The sequence below is a fragment of the Ranitomeya imitator genome, chromosome 2, assembly GCF_032444005.1.
Source record: "Ranitomeya imitator isolate aRanImi1 chromosome 2, aRanImi1.pri, whole genome shotgun sequence".
Taxonomy (NCBI): domain Eukaryota; kingdom Metazoa; phylum Chordata; class Amphibia; order Anura; family Dendrobatidae; genus Ranitomeya; species Ranitomeya imitator.
In genome coordinates, this window is record NC_091283.1 from 300228791 (window position 1) to 300245342 (window position 16552).

General features: G+C 45.0%; 1 long non-coding RNA gene across 1 annotated transcript in view; it reads right to left on the reverse strand.

Moving 5' to 3' along the window:
- Window positions 1-8840: 8840 nt before the first annotated feature.
- Window positions 8841-16552, reverse strand: part of LOC138663343 (uncharacterized) — an 84687-nt gene continuing 76975 nt past the window's right edge. Inside the window, exon 4 of the long non-coding RNA XR_011318167.1 lies at window positions 8841-11988. This is a non-coding gene — a long non-coding RNA (uncharacterized lncRNA). The remainder of the gene's footprint in view (window positions 11989-16552) is intronic.

The window sequence follows — 16552 nt, forward strand, 5'->3', positions numbered from 1 at the left end:
GGGTAAGGCGGGAAAAGAAGAGGAAGGAGAAGAATTAGAGGAAGATCCCACAGGACGCACCGGCAGCAGACAACGTTCCCGACAAAGCTCACCCCAGCGCAAGATATTACCATTGCGCCAATCTAAAATGGGCTCGTGGTTCCGTAACCAAGGAAGACCTAAGAGCATAGGATGAGACAGACCCGCTAAAACATAAAATGCAATTCTCTCCTTGTGTAGAGCCCCAACCTGAAGTTCCACCTCAAGTGTTACTTGAGTAATGGTCTCCTGTAGCGGTTTACCATCCACAGATGCAAGAATCACAGGAGCCTCTAAGGTTTTGACTGGAACGGAGAATTTCAAAACCTCCTCCAACCTAATAAAATTCCCTGCTGCGCCCGAATCCACATACGCATCCAGAGAAATGCCTTTGCCCGCAATATGCAAAAGAACGGACAAAGTAAGGGGTTGAGAGGGATCACACACACCTAGGGAGGCCTCTCTTACCTGACCTAGGCGGAGGAGTTTTCCGGACGTTCAGGGCAAGAGCGTAATAAATGAGCAGCACTCCCGCAGTAAAAGCATAACCCCTGAGTGCGCCTCTCTTTACGACGTTGTTCGGACATCTTAAGACGGTCCACTTGCATAGGTTCCGGTGCGGACGCCTGAGAGGAGGTTCTAGGCTGAGGACTGAGTGGCTTACGGGTGGCAGAAGAAGGACGAAGAGACCTCCGCTCACGGGCGCGTTCTTGGAACCGAAGGTCAATACGGGTAGCTAAGGAAATTAATTCCTCCAAAACAGTAGGGGTGTCCCGACCGGCTAACTCATCTTTTATGCGCCCAGAGAGGCCCCGCCAAAAAGCACCCACCAACGCCTCATTGTTCCAGCCCAAGTCAGAGGAGAGTGTGCGGAACTGAATAGCGTACTGGCCTACGGATAACGACCCCTGATGGAGAAAAAATAGAGCTTCAGTTGTAGAGGCCAGACGTCCAGGTTCGTCAAAGACAAGACGGAAAGTCTCCAAAAATTCAGACAACCGGGAGACTAGAGGATCGTCTCGCTCCCAGAGTGGATTAACCCAAGCCAAGGCGTCACCCTCCAGATGGGAAATCAAAAACGCAACTTTGGACCGATCCGTCGGGTAATGCTGGGGCAGAAGCTCAAAGTGAAGACGGCATTGGTTTAGAAATCCTCGGCAGGACTTAGGATCCCCATTGTACCGAGGCGGTTTAGCCAAGCGGGGTGGAGGGTGGGACGCAGGAGCAGACGTAGAAGCGGCTGTCTGGATGGAAAGCAGCCGATCGTCAATAGAAGACATATAACTAAGTATATGGGCCTGGGTGTCACGCTGCTGAGCTAACTCTTGCTGTAAGCCAACGAGTAGAGCGGCGTTGCCAGGATCGGAGGACTGGAGCGTGGACAAACGAGAATCCATAGCTTTCATAAAAGACATCATGCGGGACTGATTCTCTCGCAAAAAGAGTAGCTCTTTCTGCGCAGCAGAGGCCCCAGCGGGGTCCATGGCCTTTGCTTACTGTAAGTACTCGGGCAGAAATCCGAGAGTGGACCCTCTGGGTCGTGACTCTAGAGCCCCCGGGGGTCGAGCGGACCAGATGGAATCACCCCCTATACAGGGAGTGTTAGGAGCAGGACCTCGGGGGAATGGAGACACAACAGCTAGAGCCAAAGGGGCGACCCAAGAAAAAGAAGGAAACCAAAGGCTATAAGGATGGCAGGGAATAATAGGAAAACAAGACTTAACTGAAAATGACTGGAACACGGAACGGCAGAACACAGCAGGAACACGGACTGGCAGGACTCAGCAGGAACACGGACTGGCAGGATACAGCAGGAACACGGACTGGCAGGATACAGCAGGAACACGGACTGGCAGTATACAACAGGAACACGGACTGGCAGGATACAGCAGGAACACGGACTGGCAGGATACAGCAGGAACACGGACAGGCAGGACACAGCAGGAACACGGACTGGCAGGATACAGCAGGAACACGGACAGGCAGGACACAGCAGGAACACGGACAGGCAAGACACAGCAGGAACACGGGCTGGCAGGACACTAAGACAAAGTAAAGACTGGGCTGAGAGAAGACACTGGTGCAGGGGAGCCTAGGGCATAGGGACACTGACGGCAGACAGTGCACCTACAAAGCAAAGGCGTCTTACCTAGGGAGACGCCGGGAAGAAATACCCGATGGGCGCCGCCATGTTGGGGCGGAGCCACCGGGTCGCGACCTCCCAGAAGGCTCTGCGATGGAGGAGACGCGACCGCGCATGCGCAGAGGGACCGGACGAGCGAAGGAGGAAGCAGAGCGGTGCTGGACAGGATCGCGAGTGCGCCGAGGGATGGGAGAAGCCGGGTAAGTATGCGCAGCGTGCGCAGCGTACGTAACATGCAAGAGCAAATATATACAGTCAGGAGTAACATAGTAACATAGTAACATAGTTAGTAAGGCCGAAAAAAGACATTTGTCCATCCAGTTCAGCCTATATTCCATCATAATAAATCCCCAGATCTACGTCCTTCTACAGAACCTAATAATTGTATGATACAATATTGTTCTGCTCCAGGAAGACATCCAGGCCTCTCTTGAACCCCTCGACTGAGTTCGCCATCACCACCTCCTCAGGCAAGCAATTCCAGATTCTCACTGCCCTAACAGTAAAGAATCCTCTTCTATGTTGGTGGAAAAACCTTCTCTCCTCCAGACGCAAAGAATGCCCCCTTGTGCCCGTCACCTTCCTTGGTATAAACAGATCCTCAGTGAGATATTTGTATTGTCCCCTTATATACTTATACATGGTTATTAGATCGCCCCTCAGTCGTCTTTTTTCTAGACTAAATAATCCTAATTTTGCTAATCTATCTGGGTATTGTAGTTCTATTGTGTAGTGCAAAGATAGGGTATAGATAGGTTGCAATTACCGTGTTATGTAGCATGTGACCACAGGAAGGCGCTGATGGATCACAGGTCCAAATCTTAGTTACAGGCTTTCCGCGCTTGGTCAGCTAATGTCTCCTCTGGCCATCAGAAAAACTAAAGGTACCATCACACTAAGCGACGCTGCAGCGATACTGACAACGATGTCGATCGCTGCAGCGTCGCTGTTTGGTCGCTGGAGAGCTGTCACACAGACAGCTCTGCAGCGACCAACGATCCCGAAGTCCCCTGGTAACCAGGGTAAACATTGGGTTACTAAGCGCAGGGCCGCGCTTAGTAACCCGATGTTTACCCTGGTTACCAGCGTAAACGTAAAAAACAAAAACAAACACTACATACTTACATTCTGGCGTCTGTCCTCTCCGGCGCTCTGCTTCTCTGCACTGAGCGCCGGCCAGAAAGCAGAGCGGTGACGTCTGTTGTGAATTCTGTGGCTGAATTCACTCCTGTGGTCACAAGTGGTACTGCAGCTTCTGAGCTTCCTCCCTCAGGTGTTCTGGTGAGCTCGTTAACTGCTTCATTACTTAACTCCGCCTGATGCTGCTATCCTTGCTCCTTGTCAATGTTTCAGTGTTGGATCTGAGCTTCTCCTGATTGTTCCTGTGACCTGCTGCTCTGTATAGCTAAGTGCCTTTTGCTTTTTTGTTGCTTTTTTTCTGTCCAGCTTGTCTTTTGTTTTGCTGGAAGCTCTGAGACGCAAAGGGTGTACCGCCGTGCCGTTAGTTCGGCACGGTGGGTTTTTTTTGCCCCCTTTGCGTGGTTTTGCTTTAGGGTTTTTTGTAGACTGCAAAGTTCGCTTTACTGTCCTCGCTCTGTCCTAGAATATCGGGCCCCACTTTGCTGAATCTATTTCATCCCTACGTTTTGTCTTTTCATCTTACTCACAGTCATTATATGTGGGGGGCTGCCTTTTCCTTTGGGGAATTTCTCTGGGGCAAGTCAGGCCTATTTTTCTATCTTCAGGCTAGCTAGTTTCTTAGGCTGTGCCGAGTTGCCTAGGTAGTTGTTAGGCGCAATCCACAGCCGCTTTTAGTTGTGTTTAGGATAGGATCAGGTGTGCAGTCTACAGAGTTTCCACGTCTCAGAGCTCGTTCTTGTATTTTTGGGTATTTGTCAGATCACTGTGTGCGCTCTGATCGCTAAGCACACTGTGTTTCTGGATTGCCTTCATAACACCTGTCATTAGCAAACATAACAGACGTCACCGCTGTGCTGTGCTTTCCGGCCGCTGCGCTTACACAGTGCAGAGAAGCAGAGCACCGGAGAGGACAGACGCCAGAATGTAAGTATGTAGTGTTTTTTTTTTTACATTTACGCTGGTAACCAGGGTAAACATCGGGTTACTAAGCGCGGCCCTGCGCTTAGTAACCCGATGTTTACCCTGGTTACCAGTGTGTGACGCCGATTCAGCGATGTCGGCGGGAGGTCAAGCGACGAAATAAAGTTCTGGACTTTCTGCGCCGACCAACGATGGCACAGCAGGATCCAGATCGCTGCTGCATATCAAACTCAACGATATCACTAGCCAGGACGCTGCAACATCACGGATCGCTAGCGATATCGTTCAGTGTGACGTTACCTTAAGTCCAAAATGAGGGGCTGCCTTATTTCTCCTAGGCTGCTACCTCACACATTTGCTCCCACCCCTGGGTGGTGCAGCCTCTCTTCTCCCATCTCTGAGAACATGATTTTCTGTCCAGAACCGTGGCTGGCCCATAACTTTGCGGCCAAAGCTCTGAATGGGTTGGTTGTACCGCCACTAGATTCCGCTGGATGTTATCTGTGCAGAGACTAAATTTGCCTACCGTATGTAATTCCTGTTAGCTATGCTTTATATCTCCATAATCCAGAGTGCTACATGTGGCTAAATAATATGGGCACATGGGGAAAGGAACGATGATTTGGATTATGTGCTTGGCTAGTCTCAGAGATATTGCATTCTGCTATTATAAATCATTTTCCAAATTCAATACCTCAGAGCTTGCTGCGACTTGTTGTACCATGTGCTTAGCTGGCTTGCAGCTGCAGAATATTTCACACCATTCTGTCAAGAGCTTCCAAGAGCTTGAATTAATTAAAGGTAAACAATGATCCTGGGGAATGAATGCCAAGGGTGGGGGCACATTTTAGGAGTGGAGAAACATTTAATTTGTCCCTCACAGTCTTCCATAGTGTATTGCAGTCCCTCTGTGGAGACATTGGGGTCAGCGGGTGCTCTAGACCGCTAACCGAAATCGCATGGACCAGAGCTCATCCCGCTGAATGCCCGCTCTCTTTTTACCATGTGCATAATACTACTCAGACAACACAGGATGAGGATAAAACAATGTGGCAATTCTTTATTGAACCACAAAACAGGCAAATAACACATAGATAAGTATTATGAATTTTCGTGCTGATACACCTGGGTAAAATTGAAAAATAACTGGTGAACAGTGTGAGCTAGCTTTGGGCCTTGTACCTGTTCACACTAGTCAGTACAAAGAGGACCCATAAGACAGTATAACATATAGAATGATCTGTGGGCAGTGTGGATAAAGGGGGGAAATGAACAGGATTAAAATACTGTAGACCTTACGCCTATTCACACTAGTTTAATTGTGAAAGATGCCCAGTAAAGGTACCTTCACACTCAGCGACGCTGCAGCGATACCGACAACGATGTCGATCGCTGCAGCGTCGCTGTTTGGTCGCTGGAGAGCTGTCACACAGACAGCTCTCCAGCGACCAATGATCCCGAAGTCCCCTGGTCAGCCGGTCAGCCGGAAAGCAGAGCGGTGACGTCACCGCTCTGCTTTCCGGCCGGTGCTCACGTAGTACACACCTGCGCAAGGCAAGATTGCCAATATTGCGGCCAGCATGCAGCCAGCGGGTAAGGAAAGGGTGAATGAAACACCTGAAAACTCCGCCCATATGACCGAAAACCGGTCCCGCCAAATTCAGGTGACAGGTTCCCTTTAAGAACTTGAATCCTTTGGTCGGACTTTACTTTATCGGTGTTTTTTATTTAATAAATGCTTTTTTGTATTTTGCAGACAGTAGTTTTTCGAATTTTGCATGTAATTAGGAATTCCTGTCAATATTTCCAGATTTTGTACAATACTTTTATTGCTCTGATCTATATATTTACATAGTTCTTTATTGTGTATAATTGCACAACTTTTTCTTGTGGAAATAAGGGTTAATGAATACAGCCCTTTTATCTAACAGTACCTACCAGTATTTATATGCACAACTAACTTTTAGGGTATGTGCACACGTTCTGGTTTTTTCGTGTTTTTTTTCGCAATAAAAACGCATACATAAGCATCCTATAATTTAGAATGCATTCTGCAATTTTTGCGCACATGATGCATTTTTTCCACACAAAAAAACGCATCGCGGTAAAAAAAGCAGCATGTTCATTAATTTTGCGGATTTTTTTCGTTTTTTCGGCTATATAATGCAATGGGGAAAAAACGCATCAAAAACGCACAAAATACGCATCAAAAACTCATAAAAAAGCATGCGGATTTCTGGCAGAAATGTCCGGTTTTTGTCAGGAAATTTCTGCTAGAAATACTAACGTGTGCACATACCCTTACAATTAAACATGTGTGAATAGGCACATCCTACAGATCATTCTATATGTTATACTATCTTATGTGTCCTCTTTGTACTGACTGGTGTGAACAGGTACAAGGCCCTAAGCTTGCTCACACTGTTCACCAGTCAATTTTCAATTTTACCAAGGTGTATCAGCGCGAATATTCATAATACTTATTTAGTTTTCCGGTAATTGTTTTATTCGCTGCAGATAAAACCTTAACACTTGCGCCACTATTTTCATTTTATACTTCTAAATAACACATAGAACAGTACCAGCAAAATACCCAAGATGGTGCAAATTACAGTCTCACCCACTGACTTGCTAGGATAAGAGCAGCTGTGACTTCAGAGCTTCCAGGGCCAACTACCTCGACCTCTCCCTCAGACAGGGAGGAGGTAATGACAAGCTGATGAAGCTGACAGTCTATTGAGGTACAAGGCCAGGTGCCGGGAAGGTCACAACCTGGCTTCTCCGAACATCTCCATGGAGCCAGGTGACCGGTGAGTCCCATTCCTGGCTTTCACAAATGTATCCATGGGCCTCCAGTGACCGGTGGGTCCAAATCCTGACTACCCCAAATGTATTCATGGGTTCAGTGATGGTCAGTGAAGCAGATGTATATTCTTTTAGCTGGGGCCTGGCTGGAATCCTGTAGAATGTCAGATCTGTGTCACTCGTGATAGAGCCACGATCTGGCAGCTATCCTGTAAAGTGTTCCTAGCTGTGGTAAATATAAAGAGTCTCTGGTTCTTTGGATCTCTCGGCTGTCTGGATGCATATTGTTAGAGGCATATCCCACGTATATAGCTCACAATTGTTGTCTTTCAAGCCAGCATCCAGAGGTCAAGAGGAAGACATGATGAGGTTAACTGGTATCGTTTGACCATTTAATCTATTTGCATAGTTCTTATTCCTTTGTTTTGTAAGTCAACAAGCCACAAGACCCACACAATGGTCATTCAATAAATAAAGCAAACATCCATTGTTCAATGACCCTGCATCAGTGTCTTGCAAAGAAAGCAGACAATAAGTTGTAGGAGCTGATGTAAGAGGCAAACATTAGCCATTTAAAATGATCAAAAATCAACGTTTAAGACTCATGACAACAGTGTATGGTTTTTGACCAACTGAAGAATAGCATAAATTCAAAAGTCGTCATATAGATAACAGTCTATTCCTCCTGGCTTACTGAAAATAGACATCTGGTTAATTAAAATAAAATGCTGTGTCATCACACTTTCATTTAAATTTTTGCTAGACCTTGCACTTAGTGCATAGACTTTATGAGTATAGAAGTCCCACTTCCTAACAATTTTAAAAGAATGTTTATGAGACCCTCCTTTATGTCTAATACAGGGTGTATCAGAGTCCCTCTTTCTTCTAATTCTTGGAAGTTCTTGCATTGTCTGCATAGGATTTGTGATTTTCAGAGTCCCTTCATAAAGTAAAAAGGATGTGTCTCACTATGTCACACACCACATGTCCAGATAAGGCTAGGTTCACATTGCGCTAGGTGAGTCCGTCTAACGGACACGTTTTTAAGTAGTAATAACGCAATGTAATGCACATACAAACGCGCCCATAGACTTGCATTGTCTGACACATCATGACGCATGCCAAAATTGGCATGCGTTTGTCACATAACGTTTTTTTCTGACGGACCTTGGAACGCGGCTTGCAGCGTTTTCGGGTCCGGCCAAGTTAACGCAATACTAACGGAAGCGTTAATTCTGCCATAGAAGGCTATGGCAAACGCAGCCAGACGCAAATCATGAAAAATTTCCAACTAGAACCATACGTTTTAATAGCGTTTGAGGGTGGTCCATGTGGTCATGTGACAGGTCATGTGACAGGAAATATGATTGCGGCCATTAAAGGAGGAATATCCCATTGCACACATTTTTCCTGAGGCCTGCTGCACGTGAGAAAGTGTCTTGCAAGACATCACAGGAAATGTAAGTACATTACTATATATTATATATCTCAGTATACATCATGGAAGTCTGTATTGTCCGTCAGATGTGTGTGTACTAATGTATTGCTTTGTTGCACGCAGATGTCGGATAGTGATGGAAGCAGCAGCGTGTCCGCGGTGTTTTCATCGCAATCGGTAGGCTTGCACTTTTAAAACCCACAGTAATGTTGTGTGAAACTCTAGTGTATTGAGCTAAGCACGTGTATAAAAAAATCATGTTTTTATTGCACATAGGAGTCTTCGGAGCCCGAGGCTGCTAGCCCCCCACCCCCCCCCCCAAAAAAAAAAAAAAGGCTAAACCCACAAAGGTACATGGCACACATTTTTAGTTTTGCAGGCATAAATTTATTGATCCAACAAATGTAATTTTTTTTTCCTTTTAAATACACAATAGGTTGTGGCACACGGAAGACACAAGAGAAAGAAGGTTCCTCGCCGTCTGTCGTCGCCACAACTGCCAGTGGTAAACATAAAACTAGAATTTTTCTATCCAAAATTCATCTACAATCTATATATTCACTTTCTATCTACTATATCTATAAACTATCTATCCACTATCTATCTTGCTCTCTCTATCTATGTATCCATCTATCTATGTATCTATCTATTGCTCTATCTATCTATGTATCTATCTATGTATCTATGTTTCTATCTATCTGTCTATGTATTAATCTATCTATCTATCTATCAATATATCTATCTATCGCTCTATCTATATATGTATCTATCCATGTATGTATCTATTTATCGCTCTATCTATCTGGTTATCTATCTATGTATCTCTGTATCTATCAGTCTAGCCATCGAGAGAAATTGAACCTTTCAACATAACGCTTTGTTTTTAAATAGTCCAAGTCAGTGACAAAAAAAACAAAAGGATTGTGGTTGACGAAGAGCCGTTGACCATTCACAACGAGACACTGATCAACCTTGTGGAAGCCAACCCCTCCATATGGGACCAAAGTGACAGCTCCCACCATGACATCGTGAAGAACCGCAAGTTGTGGGATCAAATTATATGTCACTTTGATCCCTGATACATGGAGAAGTCATCAACCTCTAAGAAAAAAATTGGTAAATATTGGTGACGTTAAATTACAAAATGTAAAGAATGCAGTCAAATTTTTTTTTTACATGCTAAAAATCTTAAAAAACTAAAAAACAAAAAATTAACTTTATCTATTCTATCTATCTACTATCTACCTATCCACTTGTTGTCTACTATCTATCTCTCAACTCTCAACTATCTATACACTATTTCTCTATCATCTATCTAATATCTATCATCTATCTAATAAGTACTATCTATCAACTATATATCTACTATCTATATATCAACTATCTTAACTATCCACAATTTTTCAACTATCAATATATCTATGAACTATCTATCTACTATTTAATATATATATATTTTTTTATGTTTTATTTTTTAAAAATTTAAAGCCGATGCTGTCCATACCCGTTGGAAATCGATCAGGGATCGCTTTGTCCGTGACTATCGCAACAGTCAGAATGCACCAAGCGGATCAGGTGGCAAACGGGTGACCCCATATGTGCATTACGAGCAATTGCTCTTTCTGCAGAAAACATTGTCTCAGCGCTCGTAAGTACAAATTGGTGTGTGTGCGAGAAAAAATTGTGTAAAGAAAAAAAATTAAATATTTTTTTGTGTTACAGCACGATATGCAGTACCGCTGCGCCTACACAGGCAGAGGAACTGGAGCCATCTCCACTGGAACCAAGCCAGCAGACGGGCGCTGAAGATGTGTCTGGCATCAGCGAGCCACGATCTGTGGAGAGAAACACTGTTGCTGCTGGTGTGAGTGCCCGGTTGCAATCTCAGCATGGACGCAAGCGAGCATCACAAAAAGATGTAGCTGATGCCAATAATGTCGATGGACTCCAACGGGTAGAGGACATGTGTCGTACTGAACTAAAAGACCTGAGGCGGGAAATTACCGACTTGCAATCCCGCGAGTCTGTATATTCTGCAAATGAGTGGAAGCTCCTTTTTTTGTCCTATGTGCCTGTTGCTCAAAATATCCCGGCACATAGAAACCTTCTGTTTAGGCAAAGACTAAATGAGCTTCTTGAGGAATTTGTGGGCCCCCATGAACCCGCTCCATCGAGAACAAGAAGCATGGACATGCCAGCCTACAACCCTCAATACAGAGGTCGGGGTGAAACGAGCATGGAACATCAGAGACAAAGTAGCAGTCCAGCATACAGTTGGGCAAACAATATGCCCGAACAATACCAAAGTCTATAGTACTGTTCACTGTCCCCAGCCAGGTGCAATTACTGCGTTTCAAGTTTTGTTGGTTATTTTTTTTTTGCACCCAATTTTGTGTGTATGTTTTTTTACATCCCTATGGGATATCGTATGTACATGTCTAGCAACAGTTTGTTTTGAAAAATTACTAAACATTTAGTAAACTGTTCAAAATTTAAGTTTCTTGTATGACTTTAACTTTTAACACAACATAATAACATGAATAACTTTTTACACGACATAAGGTTATGGGAACTAAAACAAACAAAAAAAGCCCCACACATTTAAGCAAAACATCTGGCTACAACTTCAGACTTCAATTTCACACGTGTCTGTCTTGCCAGGGAACATGGCCATCATGTGTGAAGTAATGTGCAAATTGATCACAAATCCTCATTATTTGAGCTGTAGACCGAACAGCACTCGATTCAATGCTAATGAGGTTCAACTCACATTCATTGGGGTCAACCACCTGGGGTTCATGTCTAGCAACAAAATTGTGCAGACAGATGCATGCCTTCACTACACGGTCCACATTTTCCGGTTGCAGTTGCATGCAAGTCAGTAAAATTCTCCACTTTAATGTCAAAATCCCAAAGGCACACTCCACATAACGTCTTGCCCGGCTCAAGCGATAATTAAAAATGCTCCTTGTGGAGTCTAGACTACGGCTGGAGTACAGCTTGAGGAGATTTTGGCCGAGTTGGAACGCCTCATCACCAACCAAAACATTGTGCAAACTTGGGTCTTCGGTCCCCGGCAGAGGTCGTGATGAGGGTATGTTAAAATTGTTACTGTACATACAAACATCTCCCCATGTTGGAGTCTCTGAAGACTCTGGAATCGTTTGTTCGGCCATACGCACCAATATCCACAGCAACAAAACGGTTCCTGGCATCCGCAATCGCCATCAATACTATGGAAAAATATTTTTTATAGTTGTAGTACAGCGATCCACTATGCGTTGGTTTCTGAATACGAATGTGCTTGCCGTCCACGGCACCAATACAATTGGGGAAATTAGCCACATCCTCGAACTGTTGGGAAATCGCTAGCCACATTTCTGATGTCGGTATTGGTAGCACAAGTGGTTGCAAGTTGTTCCAAATGGCATCACAGGTTTTCAGAACCAGTTAGGAAATTGTTGACTTCCCAAGTCTAAATTGGTAATGCAGTGACGCAAAAGATTCTCCGGTAGCCAGATATCTGTCGGCATTCATAAAGAAAAAAAAAATCGTTTAGGATTTTTAAAGACAACTAAAAGACTAGTTACAATAGAATATACAATTGCTAAACATTATGCCCCACGATAGATGACTACCTAGATCTAGTCTTTGTCAATAGAATGTTAAAAAATGTATAATTATCTCACAGTCACTACTAAACGTTGCTCCGCACAGATGCTTTCACGGAAAGTGCTACGATGATGATGTATCTCATCCTTCACATGTGAGAGCAGAACATCAAAGGTCTCAATGGACATCCGTAGATAGCGTTGGAATTTGAAGGGATGATTCCGAAGCTGAACATACAGGGTGTGAAAGGCACCATATGTATTCCGCAAGAAATTCACTTCGTGGATCCAATATCTCCTTTGCGAACTACGCTTTCTCTGCCCAAGTCGCAACCGCATCAAGCGAAATCGAACGAGCTCAGACACAAACATCTTGCTAGCAGAAGTTCACTCAATGCTTTCAAAATGGAGAATGAGTCTGCACCCACACCAGACACTGACAAAAGGAGAAAAAAAAAAAAAAAAACTTTATTGACAGTGACAAACGCAGACAAACGGATACTTCGCGAACGGACATCAAAATGAGAAAAACGCGGTCACATACGTTAACACAAGCATTAACGTGACGCCGATTTTTCGACAATTTTGCACCTTTTCTGTACATGCGTTTAACAGATCTGTTTAACGCCATGTACTTGACGCAATGTGAACCTAGCCTAAGGCTGGTTTTACACTTGCGTTTTGATCTGCAGCGTTTTAAACGCATCTGCAAGTGCAGGAAAAAACGCATGTAAATGCGTACAAACGCAGCGTTTTTTTTAGACGCATGCGTTAACGCATGCATCTAAAAAAATGCAGCGTTTGAATGCGTTTACATGCGTTTTTTCTTGCGTTTGCTTTTTTTGTGCAAGAGAAATTTCACAAGAGCAAAAACAAGATAACCAGACACCACCAATGGGACTAGAGAGGGCGTATATGATGCGCTCTCTATATATAGACCCTAGGGCTACTAAAATTTTAACAGCTTGCTATTGTATCCTGTGTCATGATGGATCTTCGCATGGAGAGCTTTTATTTCAACCTGGATTTCAGCTTCAAGATGTTTCTTGCCTGTGCTTTTGCTTGGGAGCAAGACCGAAACCGCAAAAGATGGAGGAGACAACGTAGGCGTTTTTGGAGGCACCCCATTATTGAAGTGCGTGAGAGCCGTGGAGCCTATCACACGCTCTATGCCGAGCTGAATGCCAACCCGGACAAATTCCAGGAGTACACGAGAATGTCGCAAGAATCGTTCCGGGATTTGCTGTCTTGTGTCCAAGGAGCCATACGGCGACAGGACACCCAGCTCCGTAGAGCGATTCCACCCAAGGAACGTCTGCTGGTGACATTAAGGTACGTTCAAAATCTAAACCAATGACAGTCCAAATTTTGGTTATTCTGACATGTATTTTTTGTGTATTTTCCTCTTCTTTTTTAAACCACACCATAAAAAGAGTAGATTGTAATGTTGTTTTTTGTTTGTGTTTTTCTTCTAGATTTCTTGCCACAGGGGGGAGTTTATCTTCCCTCCACTTCCAATACCGGCTTGGAATATCCACCCTGTCCGGATTAGTTGTGGACACCTGTCGGGCTTTATGGAATGTACTCCGTGATGAGTTTATACCACTACCCACCGCGGACATGTGGCGTGAAATTGCAGAAAAATTCTGGAATGTGTGTGATTTCCCCAACTGTTTATGAGTGGTGGATGGAAAGCACATCCGCATTATCAAACCTGCCAGAACCGGATCGGAGTTTTTCAACTACAAAAAATATTTTTCTGTAGTGCTCATGGCAATAGCTGATGCGGACTGTCGCTTCATCGCCGTGGACATTGGAGCTTTTGGCCGTGGCAACGATTCCCAGACTTTCAAGAGCTCGGATATGGGCCGGCGTGTGTATGGCAACAATTTTAATTTTCCCCTTCCACAGCCTCTCCCCAACACTCAAGGCCCACCGCTGCCATTTGTTATGGTTGGGGATGAGGCCTTCCAGATGTGTGAAAATCTACTGAAGCCCTATTCCAGTCGGGACTTGGACCACACTAGAAGGATCTTCAACTACAGACTGACCAGGGCCCGAAAAACAGTAGAGTGTACTTTTGGCATTCTGGTCGCTAAATGGCGCATTCTTGCATCAGCCATAAATCTAAAAGTGGAAAAAGTTGACGAGGTGGTCAAAGCCTGTGTGGTTCTCCACAATTACATAATTACTAAGGAGCGACCCCACATTGAATTGGATGAACCAGTTGCACACCCACTGCCTGATTTCCAGCATCACCCGCTGCGGTCAACTGCAGCCATTGGTCTCATGCGGGACCAATTTGCTGCCTATTTTGATTCTGATATTGGATGGGTGTCATGGCAGGACAATGTTGTGTAAATGTCCTGTTGTATCTTTATCTGTACCAGTATGTTTCTACATTGAAAATAATATTTCACATTAATAAACTTTAGTGTTGGTTGTGTTGACCGTGTCTCCTATCTTTTTCCTCTCCAAACCAAGGTTGTCCAAAAACGGGCAGTATTAGATCTGTATTTAATATCATTTTTTGTAACCCAAAACCAGGAGTGGGTGATACAGGCAGAGGTGCTAGTTATTATGTTAATATCATAATTGACCTCTAATTGTTCCACTCCTTGTTGTGGTTTACAAATACTGATATAAAACACTGGCCACATACTGCTAGTAATGGCAGCCATGTTGCTTTATTGGTAAGCTTGTTGACGTCATTGCGTCATGATTCTATTCTCATGTATCCATTGGACATAAAATGGAGAGACAATCACTGTCACGCTATCTATACTCATCAAGTCAGGTGTCAGAAATAATGAATTCATGATAAACATATACAGGCTCATGAATTCACTATTTCTGACACCAGGGCAGGTGAGCATAGATATGTAGCGTGTGACAACCATTGTCCCCTAATTTGCTGTGTAATAGATTATGTATAAAGAAGAGAAAATGGTGATTATACAAGGCAGTTATCTATTCAACAGGTCAGGTGTCATAACTTATGAGTTTTTGGACACCTGACCTGTTTAGTAGAGGGCTGCACTGTATTTCCACCATTTTCTCTTCATACTGCCACACTAGGCATATACAAAAAGAGATTATGGAGATACATGTTCTATTTTTTGGGCCACCTCATATCTGTATACTAAAGACACACATATAGCTGCAGTCTTGTATTTTTAACTACTGGAGATATGTTGTGGCCCAAAGAATACGTGTGTGGCGAAGTTTCTTGGCGCACGGTGTGTGTTGCCAGCGGCGATAGACACAATAAACCAAACATAATTGGGGCAAATCAAACTTATTTTAGTTTGTTAAAGTCAAAAACTTATTTTTTTGTACCGCGCCGGCTTGGGGTAGTGATGTAAACGGGGGGTGTGAAGAACTGAGGCCTGGCTAACCGTGGACGACGCAGAGGTGGCAGGAGAAGGGGCAATAAAACTAGAAGGGTCTGGAAGTTCGAGGATGGGGCTTGACACATGAGAGGCTTGAGACGCACTGGAAGGGTGAGACAAAACTGACAATACAGACACATCGGTAGGTGAAGGGGGAGGAATACTAAGAGTTTTTTTTTCTGAGTTTTTTCTGGGTTTTGCCAGGTAGAGGGACGTTGAGGTGGGCTCATATGCTGTAGCGTGGTGGCGGGTGACCCGTCAGGGTCCGGCTGCATTAGCTCACAGTCCATAGCGCTTGTCGAGTGCTCGGCCATGCCAGAGTCCTGCTGCGTCGTGGTGGGGGGGTACATAAATCCCTGCCAGGGTCCTGCTGCATCGTGGTGGGGGCGGTCCTGAAAGCCATGCCTGGGTCCTGCTGCATCGTGGTGGGGACGGTCCTGAAAGCCACGCCTGGGTCCTGCTGCATCGTGGTGGGGGCGGTCCTGAAAGCCACACCTGGATCCTGCTGCATCGTGGTGGGGGCGGTCCTGAAAGCCACGCCTGGTTCCTGCTGCATCGTGGTGGGGCCGGTCCTAAAAGCCACGCCAGGGTCCTGCAGCATCGTGGTGGGGCCGGTCCTAAAAGCCACGCCAGGGTCCTGCTGCATCGTGGTGTCAGTGGAGGAGGTCCAAGCCGGAGCAGTGGTTGTCACAGTGGCGGTGGGATGTCCAACTGCACTCGTCATGGTGTTGGCGCTGTAGTGGAGTCCGCCTGTGGAAGGAATTGAGGTGGCCGTGCAGTGGTATGCAGCAGAGGTCGGCATTGAGGTTAATCGTGACAGTGACGGCACAGTTGGATATGCCGCCACTGTCTGCTGTAAATACCGACTCTGCTGCATAGCCTGCACAAAAGCAGCATTGCAGGCCTGCATCACACTGAGCTGGAGATCAGGGGTAAGGTGTTCCGACATGCCCTGCTCAATTTGGTTAAAAAAATGATGAGCTGGCCTCTGGAGGTCGGCTTTCACTTGATCAAGGCTTTTGGTGACCTCCTGGATACGGCAATTCAAGAGGTTATGAGAAACATCCATTCGGTCACCTAAAGC